We start from the raw sequence: 11,463 nt of genomic DNA on the forward strand, positions 1-11,463 counted from the left end.
GGCCCTGTTCCCCAAACACAAGGAGAGGAGACCTGCAGGGGGGCACGCATGAAGCCTCCATTCACACCCATAAGTGCAAGAGATAATAACTATATAAATCACATGACACTTTCTCACTCCTTCACTACTCTGTCTGTTTTGACTGCATCTAACACTTGTTCCTAATTGTCCCCTTGTCTGTTTTTCTTCCTTCCCCTCCCACTCTCATTCTTTTGTGTCTCTTAACAAATCCCTCCACACACATGATGTGGTCTCATTCATTTTCAGATGCCTAGGAAAAAAAGCAGAGCTGGTGAAAACCATTCCTATTGATTAAACAATCTCTCTTCATCATATCCAAAAATAGTGTTGCCAGCATAGTTTGAAATGCAACAGTACAGTATATGCACAATAACAGCCTGCTGTTAATCACCATAAAAGCAAACAAGTGCTAATGACTGAGACTGTGGACCATGTTGTTGTAAATGTCCATTATGGGAGAAACGTCTGTATACTCATTCCACAATCCATTTGATCAATACATTTCCCTTCATGCAGGTTTCCTGTGGCAGGAAAAGGAATCGAATTTTTAAAAGAACTATAGAAAATGTGATTTTTTTTTTCTGTTGTATTCAGAAAAGGGAGGAAAATGTCAGGGGTAAAGATGAAGAGACTTGTGGAGAAAGGCAGACTTCCGTCTTTCCATTCCCTCAGGCCTATGGTGTGGGCACTGACTCTATTTGACATCGAGATGCAGCGCTGAGAAAGACAGAGTGAGGCAGAGACAGAAACACAGAGGAGATATCAGAACTCTTATGCCTTAAGGGGTTTTGTAAATGTGAGTCATGCCATCATGGGGCAACTTGCTCAGGGTAACATCACCCTTATGACTTTCATTTCATTCAGGGAGTTCAAACTGTTTCAACTTCCTTGCTCCTACTCTTTACTGAGTGGCGAAAAGAACTGAGATGAAAATACAAAAGTGGCAAACTGAGATTAGACATTAAGGAGGATTAAATCATGTCCGGCTGTGGGTGACCATAAAGTTCATGTGCCTTGGAAAATCCTATGACAAAAGTGAGAGAAGGGAGAAACTCTACAGTTCCGTATATTGAACAGTGCACAAAACATGTCCTGAAATCACCAAATTATAGCAGAAAATTTGTTTATTAGATGACTGACAGTAATTTTAAATAATAAATTGCTTCTGTTATCACTGTAGAATTACTGAAAAATAATTAGAAAACTGGGGTTTTGGAGTGTAGGTTAGATAAAACAAGAAATGTGAAGAGTTAACCCTGGGCTCTGGAGAACAGTGATGAGCATTTTCACAGTTTTAGCCAAGCTAAACTGGAATTTAAAACAGCTGTAATACATATTTTTATTTTAACAGTGATCACTAGACTACTAAATCATCAGCTGCAGAATGCACACAGAACTATAACCTGACTCTGCAGCTCCTCTACTGCAGTGAGTGATTCAGCTGATTGCTTTGATTTCCCATCTTGCAACTTTAACGTTTTGTTTTACTAACAATGTTCTAATTTAGGGCTTTATGCCACACCCATTAGCTGTTTTCAGTGGCTGTTCTGTTCCAAACAAAACCCAAAGAAAGTTAGTGACTATCTACTGAATGTAGCAGAGCATTTAGGGAAAAGAAAAAACAGATATTTTTGTCAAGAGTCGGTGGAGACCAAAGCAAAGCTAAAAGACGTCAAACTGGGCTTATACTCATCACGTGGCCGGAGACACAGCTCCAAAAATGTTAATGTTGCTCAGTGTCTTCTGGTACAGCCAGTTGTTTGTGTCACCATATCAACTTAAAAAGAGATCATTTACAGCTTGCATGCTTTGTTTAAGTCCATGAATACAACTCAAGTCTCTTATAAGATCGTTCCTACGTCTTAGGTCAAGTACTGACAACATTCCAGGTCTCTTATATCAGCTCTGAGGACTGCAAGGAGATCAAGGAGCCATGGCAGAGGATACATGCATAGGTTTTTTGTGAAGTGATGCCCCTTTATCAGAAATCAGCTGGTGATTTGATGCTTCAGATGAAGGATCTGAGGAAAGGACGTCTTATGTCGTTAATAACGTGCTTCCTTGAGTCCTCTCTCCTCACGTTTTCTTCACTTCTTACCCAGGTCGGGACTGAGACACAAGTAAGTGAGGGAAGCGAAGGTGCTTGTAAGATATTTGGGATGTAGGTCATGTTTGCCAGCTAGCAGAACTCTTCTTTCCACCTTCTGTTGGCACATTTGCTGCATTACTGCCACTGACTGCAGGAAAAGGATCCACTGACAAAGACATGGCTCCATACTAGTAGGGAAAAACTCCAACTCCAACTTTTATTTTTGATGTGTGCAGGTACTATTTCAATAGCAATACTAAACCAGAACTGCTTTTTTACATCTGTATTTGCCTATTATTTTACTGTCAGCTACTGTAGCACTGCTCTTAATATCTCAAAAAAGGTAATTTTCTCACAGTTCTGAAATGCATGTAAACAAACAGTTAACTGGAGAACATGGAATCAGTCTAAAAGTGTGGTGTGTTTTGAAAAATACTTGGCAGTAACGTGGCTTGCATAATTAGCAGTTCATGGGCTAAAATATACAAAGGATTCAGTATGGTCCCCTAATTAGTTTTAGACACACAATTTATTTCAGTTTTGTTGTTGTTAAGTGTTGCAGTGAAAAGGGAGAAGAATAAAACACGACTTCTCTGCTACAGTGTTCTGAAACACCTACTTTCAACATCTAAAGTCTTTTCCTCATTTTAACCCCATAGTGCTTTTGACTGCAGCTCTGAAAAGCGAGGCCAATATGAGACTAGCCACAAACCGCTAGGGAGAGATGGGAGTAAAACCTTTGGGTAATGCACTCCACACAATGGCCCTATTTACTGAGGCACCTGAAAGAGAACTCCGTGGTGCAAAACAGCGCATTACTGTGTAGGAGGACTGTGTAGGATTTCAGACAAATCGCACATATTCTTCATGTGGGTGACAATAAAGGTGCAGGAAAAGTGCATAGTGGCAACTCTAGGGTGTGCGTGTGTGTACGGATGAGAGGGACTATGTGAGGATATGTGTAGGTATGCATGCGTTTATGTGCATGACACATCCTACATCCTCCTGTACAGTATGCGAGTATACACCCGCTTCATTTTCACATAATATAAAATACAAAATAGAGCATAAACCTTTCTTCTTGAAATACTTTAAAGCAACAAAATCATCAAAAGTCAATTTAAATAGAAATTTTTTTTCAATGTGACAGAGGAAAATTAGAATCTGAAATACATTTTAACTTTGTAATTACTCTCTTCTTATCTGCACTTTCCCTTTACACCTCAAATCAAGTCATCTAAAATAAAGGAAAATTAAATAGAACCATGGGATGCATTTTAAAGTAAGCTACCCAACCCTGTGCACGCATGTTTCTATTTATTTGTCCGCATTGTCTGTACACCTGCCCGTCTCTTTGAGTCGTCTGCCATTGTGTATCATGGTGCATTAAGAAACCGAGTGGTTGGCATCCCAAATCCCACATCTGAATTCCTCAGTGAAAGGGATTGAGTGCCCACCTTCTGACCATGCATTCCAAAAAGTAGCAGGGGGCCCACTTTGATATCTGCCTGATGAACAAAACACAGCTCCGTTGCCTATAAGGTGGCATTTTCTTTCAAAGCAAAAGGCCATAATCCAGACTTATACACTAAATCCTATGTACACTGACATAATGCCCCATAAGCTGCCTAATTCCTTCTAGCGTGCTCAATGTTTTCTCCTCTGTCTCCCTGTTTGTCTGTCTTGCTCTTTTTCCTGTCTTACTCTCACATCATATCTCTCTTTTTTTTTATCCCTTTCCACATCTCTCAGTTCACCCACTTCTCCGAATTATTTTCTTGCCTCTTCCTCTCTATTCATGTTCCTTTCCGTCTTTCTCTTCGTCTCCCCCTGCACATATTTATAGCCTCCACCCTCCGCTCATCTATTTATGATTTTTTTTCCATTTGTAGTCCCATTACAACAACAACAACAACAACAACAGCAGCATTCTGTACTATACCCAAACAACCATCTGAGTGCTTCTGGGTTGCTATGATACCCTACAGCCATTGTGATTGGTTCTCATTATAGTTGGGATTTACTGTTTAATCCAAGCTATGTAATTGGCCTGCTCTCCAGTCTGCAGGCAGGCTTATCTCGTCAGACGAGCATGTATTTAGCAATGATGCACTGCTATCATGCATCAACAAATACAGCCCACTAATACAGACAGAAATAGACTCAATTTCAGCCCTCTTGTTGCACTTTCTCTGAGCAGCATAATAGATGATGAAACAACGCGGCCTTTGTTTGCCGTCCAGCTGATCAGCGTGTATGTCATAAAACATGAATAAGTCAAGTTACGCGACACCTGCGGTTGAATTGCACTCGTGTGTCACTTTCTGCATGTGGGTGTCATGAGTGGTCAGTGTGCACAGACTCACAGGACTTCAAGGCGGTGTTGGCATGTCAGAACAAGGCGGCGATGCCTGATGGAAGATGTGTCACACATACGTGAACAAATGCATGAGCAGGGTGGTGTGAATGACTGTCAGTGAGACAAAGTGGCGATGAGACATTAAAGTGCTGCAGAATGTGTGTGTGTGTGTGTGTGTGAGACAGAGACAACCTATGTTTGCAGATACAATATGCACTGGTTTGACAGGGACTACTCTGGTTATTAGTATATAAACATATATAAAGACACTTGAAATGCATGTAGCCTTCTCATTTTCTAACTCATTTTTCCACCACCTAAATCAATTATTCAGATTTGAGATGACAGCCTGATGTGTGAACAGTTCACACAATTATGTGTGAAACCCCATGAAAGCTGCATTACATGCCAAGCAAAAATTGCCAAAAATTACAAAAAAAAAACAAACATATTTTCTCACTCACCAGGTGGTATCTAGCCATGAAGAAAGTTTTAATAGTATGCACCTACATGTTTAGTTATGCGCCTCTAAAACTTACACTCCCTTCCATTATAGTGTATGCAAATGGAAATTCATCATAAGTAACCTGTAAAAACTTCTATACTTAGAACGTGACAAATTCAATTCCACTGACATCCACTGTATTAGGGTAGAGGCAGAAAGGTTCAACCAAACTATCTGCACGGTTAGATACAAAGCAGAATTTCCAGCTCACCCTTTAAAATGGTCTATTATTGCACCTACTATCATGGTTTCAAACCCTTGAAAAAGTATGAATTTGGTCATACAGCCATTATTAACGTACTACTGGTTTAATACTGCACTTGCAGCTATCTCTCTCTGTGTGTCTGTGTAGCGGTGTCTGGGTCTGCGTCCCACCCAAGTAAGCCTAGCAGACTGTTTACGTGCTAATGAAGTTATGGCTCCCATATGGCAGCCATCATGGTGTTGGCTAGCACAGATAAATACACACTCAAACATGGACGTGGCTTTGCACACATGGATGGAGACATGAATACACACAGTGGCATCTGCTGGTTATGACAAGCCCAAGTGGAAGATTTTCTATGGGATCCCCCACCCCCGGCCTAAGACACACATGCATGTGCACCAGAAAACAGCATGGTTGAATTGAAAATGTGTTGGACTATGACTGATAATATGACCTAATCTAATCATAAGACAAAATCACCATCTTAACCACAGTCGTACTATTAATATTTGGGAATATACTATTACAAAAAAAAGATAGATATATAGATAGAGAGAGAGAGAGAGAGAGAGAGAGAGAGAGGGAGGAAGAGAGAGAGAAACCATAAAATTACAAAAATTGCAGCTCATGTTATTTTCTGCTCTGGCTTTGCCCACATCAATAAAACAACATGACAAAGCAATTGGCTGTCCTCTGCAAATTCACAGCAGAAAGAGATTATTGAGGCAATGCATCTGAATTTGAAATAGACTAATATAAAGTATATGCATCTGTATGTATATATATTACATATTTACACTGGTTATCATAATTTTGTGGATTATACAAAGGTCTAATAAAATAACATTTGCATTTCAATTTTAAGAAAATATCGGCAAAATAAAATTGCATCGAAAGTCAAAGCAGGCATATTGCTTAGCAGTAAAACTGCAAAACAAGACAGAGTGACCTGCTATTTACTATTTGGTATGCTGTGTGCATATTCAGTTGTGTATTCTATGTGTAAATGCATGTTTTGTATGCTAATTATTAGTACACAACCTTGTATGTGCACATGTTTGCACTTGGGTGTGATAAATTCTCACTACAACCTTGATTAATAGCTTTGAGAATACATGTGATGACAATAATGGCGATGATCCCTAAATAAGGATTAGCCCATGATGGCCATATTAAACCTGCTAGTCGGGGCAGAGGAGCATTGGGTCACAGCTTAGACTGTGCTGCCATTCATCTTCATTCAGCTGTTTTCACTCCATCACTACTGAAGGTCAAGCTGAGAAATACATGTGAATGAAACACTCTACTTTTGGCAGTCAGTTATATGTTCAGGTGTCAAGGATATGATGGAAAGGATATGAGAATGTTGTATTGTGGAAGCATTTTTCAGCTTTAGAGTGGGGGCATCCCACTGGCTGATATGGAGCTATATCATGTGAGGTGTGCTAGTGGGGACACAGGAAAATGTATAGCCCCATAAAATGGGCTCATGCTGCTTTTTCACAGTTTTTCTGGACAAGATAATAAGACAAAACCTGCTTTGCGTTTATGTGGGAGCAACTGTTAAGGTGAGCATGGATCTTTTCTGAAATGTACTATGGTGTCTCAGTGATGGCCAGAGATGCTCATGAGTGCAAATCAAGTCCCAAGTCCCTTATGATTGTAATGAATGTCCAGACTCCACAGAACACTACAGTCTGGCTGGGGACCCTTCAACCCAATTCTTCCCTTATTTTCTTTAATTTCATCCTGTCAAAGTCCCTAATGGGAAAAAATGCATAAGCATGACCCAAGAAAAAGTAATCTCAAAACCTATGGAAGTGGAACCAGACCTATCTGAATAATTATTTTACATATTTATATTTACTATATGGCTGGATGATTTAACAGAGACAATAATAGCTACAAGGTTATTTGCCCCTGTCTGCACCACTTGGCAAAGGTTTAGATCTTTTTTCCCCACTTTGGGTGATCTGCCTCTTTAAATACGGTCTGATGGTGGAGAAGACGAAATGGAAAGCGGTTTTCCGTGAATTTATCAAACATCATATGGCATCCTTTGACAGCAATGTTTCCTCATAGGAATACTTAAAAAAAAAAAACACAAAAAAACCCCCACATTGTGACATTATAAAAACAACATTTCAACTAATCTGTTAGCTCAAATTCATGGAACTACATTAGTGTGAGATAGGAAGGCAGTAGAAAAAGAGCTCCCAGGCTCAGCAAACCCTTCCCAGAGTGTGTAAAGGCTGCATCAACTCGTGCTGCTGTCCATCCAACTCCCCCACCGCACATCCTTCTCAGCACAGCCCAGTCAGGTTGCCGTTTTCATGTGCCTGACTTGTGTTGTTGTTGTTTTCTCCTGTGGGCTGAGTTTTACACAGTCTGTCAATCTCCTGAGCGTCACACATTAGAAGGACCAGTGGAGTGAGACACCAAGAGTGATCCCTCTGGGGAACAACTCTTCTCCCACCTCCCAGCCTGCCCCTCTCTCTGTTTGTCTCTCTTTATCTTACAGCCTTTTTCCTCCTCTCTCCCTTTACCCTTCTATTTTCTTCTTTGTCCTCTCTTCTTCCTCCGGCTCTATCAACAACTCCCCAGACTCCTGGCCAAGTTTGAGCATGTCAGATCCCCTCTGTTTGGAAAGGCTACACTACATCTGTTAGTGTGCTCAGTGCTCGAGTGGTTGGCCAAGCTCAGCCAACATCCCCCAGCATGCATCACAGCGAGTGTAAAACTAATGAACACGACTGAAGGAATGCGCCCACACCCGTCCCCTGCCTTTTTGTTTGATAAGTTTCACTCTCAATGGGGGCACTGTTTACAATGATTCAGCCCGGAACATGGAGCGGAAATATCAAGTCAGACGACAGGGAATTGTTTGTGGAAACCTCTGAAATGAAACAGGGATTACACTCCAAACACTTGTCTGACTTTTGAGGAAGAAAGTCAATGAATCACATGAAGATCCTGAGTAAGAGACTCTCAAAGAAGCTGATATAGCCTTAAACTGGTGAGAGCATCCTGACCCTGTAAAACAGCAGCCGGAAAATCTGAAAGGTCAAAAATGAAAAACAGCCAGAGTCAGATGGGAAAATCAACTTTCTTTGCTCTTACAAGTGACATTATTTGAAGGGCTGTGTTGTGAGCATGCACTGCATGAGCATGAAAATGAGCCTATGTGGGGAATGGGGTGAGAGTAAAAAAAAACAAAAAAAAACAATATAAAATTGCAGGGCTTTTAACTCAAGCATCTGTGTGAATGGCCCTGACATTCTTCTGGATTTAATGAAAGCTCCCAAAGCGAGTGAAAGCCTGAAATTGCATTAAATGGCACACAATAGTAGCCGTAACTGTAGGTATTAAACGTTAACAGCTAAGACCTAATTTGCTGACCAGTGAAGAAGCCAGCGGGTGGCTGACTCTTAGGCAGCAATGCCAGATTGTATGACCAGCCAACAGCTTGCCCTTATCTCCTTCTTTCTCTTGCAAATGAGAAAAATCTGGACTTCGCTCTTGAGTGAACACTGGTATCGACTTCACATCTCCCTTTGTGCATTCTTTTGTTGGGGGATTTTCTTTACTGAAGCTGTGAGATTCTTCTCTGAAGGTGGAGGCCTCAAATTCATTTTTACCTCCACCAAGGACGTTTTGTTTTTGGTTCTGTGTGCGTGTGTTTGTTTGTAATCCAAACTTGGTACAGACATTGGAGGGCACCAACACTAGAAGCGATTAAATTTTGGCTCAAAAAAGTCAAGGTCACAAAAAAAAAAAATCACAAAAATCCCTATCTATACAATGTATATCTCTGTCAAAAGTTATGAAAGTCATTTGACACACATATGTAGGGTGCCAGTGTCTATCCCCAGACCAGATTCATCTGAATCTGATCCGGACCAGACGGCCATTTAAAGTTAACATTGAAAACCCCATTTAAAACATAGTTTCTGCCGTCACTTGGCCTATAATGAAGGTAGAACCCTGAAATGTCCAGGTAAGATGCACAGTACGACTGCCCATCATGACCTAAAAGATGATCTGCATCTGATCTAGATCAAGTATTTTAGGACACATTTTGCATTGTTCTCATCTCATTTTTCACAAGGGGACCCATTTGCGTGAGCCAGTGTTGTGCCTTGGCCGAGGTACATGCGCTGTCTGAGTGCTCTTGTTTGACATATGTCATCACTATCAGTTCTTTCATCACGCTTTGGATCTATTCCACAGCAAATGTTTCTGGGTTGTGCATTTCTTTCTACACTTAAGTTGCATTCATGTGACAACACCAAGAGAAAAACATTCAGTCAAGCAAAGAAAACACCAGACTCTTGGATCTTTTACTGCAGAGAGTGTACGAGGGAGTTCAGGGTACATCCAATCACTGACTCCGATGAAGTGAAGTACTCCCTCACCAATAGAGGAACAAGACACTGGAATGGTGGAGTGCAATCATGCAGTGAAGCCCCCCTTTATCCAGCCAAGTGTACTAATCAAAACCTTGTGTGCCTGATCAATACTAGTGAGCAACAGATTGCACTCCTGGGGAACCGGTGGAGGCTAAAGGGCTCTATCCAGGGGAGAGGAGGCAGAGGTGGAGGGCTGGGGGAGGGGGGTTGTGTAGTAACCTGGGGCAAGTTGAGTGATTTGAGCGGGTATGATGTGAGACACTGCCAGACCAAAACAAAAGAACACACAAACACACACTGGGAAGTCAATTAAAAGGGACATGCCTGGTGTTTCTCTAGCAGGAAATTCTGAATACTGGACAGAAAGCTTGACAAAGGCCTCGTGCTCTGTAATACAGACAACTTTTAAAACACATTTCCCCCAATTATTCACCAATGACGAAAAAAATTCATTTTCTTTTGGTCGACTAATTTACAGCATCTCCTGTAACAGTCTTTGATAAGCAGGCAACATTTAGTTCACCAGTGAAATCACAATACTATGTTTGCGCACTTGTCTGACAAATAAAACAGGAAGTTATAATACAGTAGGTCACACTGAAAGACAAAATAAGAGTCCGCAGAAATGCTGATCTGAACACGGTCCTGTCATGAATCATGGCAAAAAAATCTTTTTTTTAAACCCTTATAGGTCCATTTTGGTCTGAAGCTTTTGATAATATCCTGTGGATTTTACTTGTGATGCTTTCAACAGCAGTACTGCGACAGCTGGGCAAACCAAACCAAAAATTATGGGATCGGATCAAATGCTCCAGTACATATTGGGGTGACATTATTTTTGTCAGCTACTGTTTAAAAGAACAACAATGAACATTGAAACATATAATTTTGCTGTTTGTGAATTGATATTAAACTAATAATGAATGAAGAAAAGCATTTTTCAATGCGGGTGGTAAACATTGACAGAACTTCAAAATGTTCTGCATGCACAAGTCTAAGTAGCCTGTTATACAATATTTCATTAGAGAACAGCAAGAGAAAATGCTTCAAGTAAAGGCACATTACTGTAGGTACAAGTTCTGGGCACAGTAGGACACGTTTTACTTAATAATCACTGTTTAGTTAAAAATGTTTTGACACAGTGCATTAAGTGACCAAAATCCGACAGGATTCATCAGCTTCAAGTGTGAAGTGCATGGACGCCAAGTTTCATAACCGACACAGGATCAGATTTTTTAAATCTGTCTGCCAGTGCTGAAGAGGGCAGATCTGTCTGTTTCATAATCTGCTGGATGATGCTTCCTCCTATGAATTTATTAATACTAAATGATAGCATATTAGTCCTGGCTGTAATAGATACACACAGATGTAGAAAAATTAACAATGCCAGTTAATCCCTTTGTCATGGCTTTGCACTTTGAAACACAAGAGATCATGGGGAGGGTTTAAAGCATTATACTTTTAATTCTAATCACATCAGTAAAGCCAGAGACTTTTATCCCTAAAACATTCCTGTTGCTATTTTTGGAGAATTCAGCCTCGTATTATGCAACGGGCACATCTTTCTCATGTTGACCGTGTACTGTTTGCTGCATTTGTGGATAAACAGGTGTGAAAGTTTGAAATTAATGTGAATTTGTAAAAATACAGATAATCTTTGTGATGCCAAAGTGAAATGGGTAACTGAGCAGGCAGCTTTGAACTGAAACCTAAAATAATCTGTTGATCAACCCTGATGATCACATTAATCTTGGCAAATCATTGATACAGCCACATAAAAGATGACATGTTTGAGCCAGTAGACCTTATATACACCGATGACACAACCGGGATGTCGACTCTAAATGTGAGTGCCAAGCAAATATTCAAGCT

The sequence above is a fragment of the Monopterus albus genome, unplaced genomic scaffold (assembly GCF_001952655.1).
Source record: "Monopterus albus unplaced genomic scaffold, M_albus_1.0 scaffold112.1, whole genome shotgun sequence".
Lineage (NCBI taxonomy): Eukaryota > Metazoa > Chordata > Actinopteri > Synbranchiformes > Synbranchidae > Monopterus > Monopterus albus.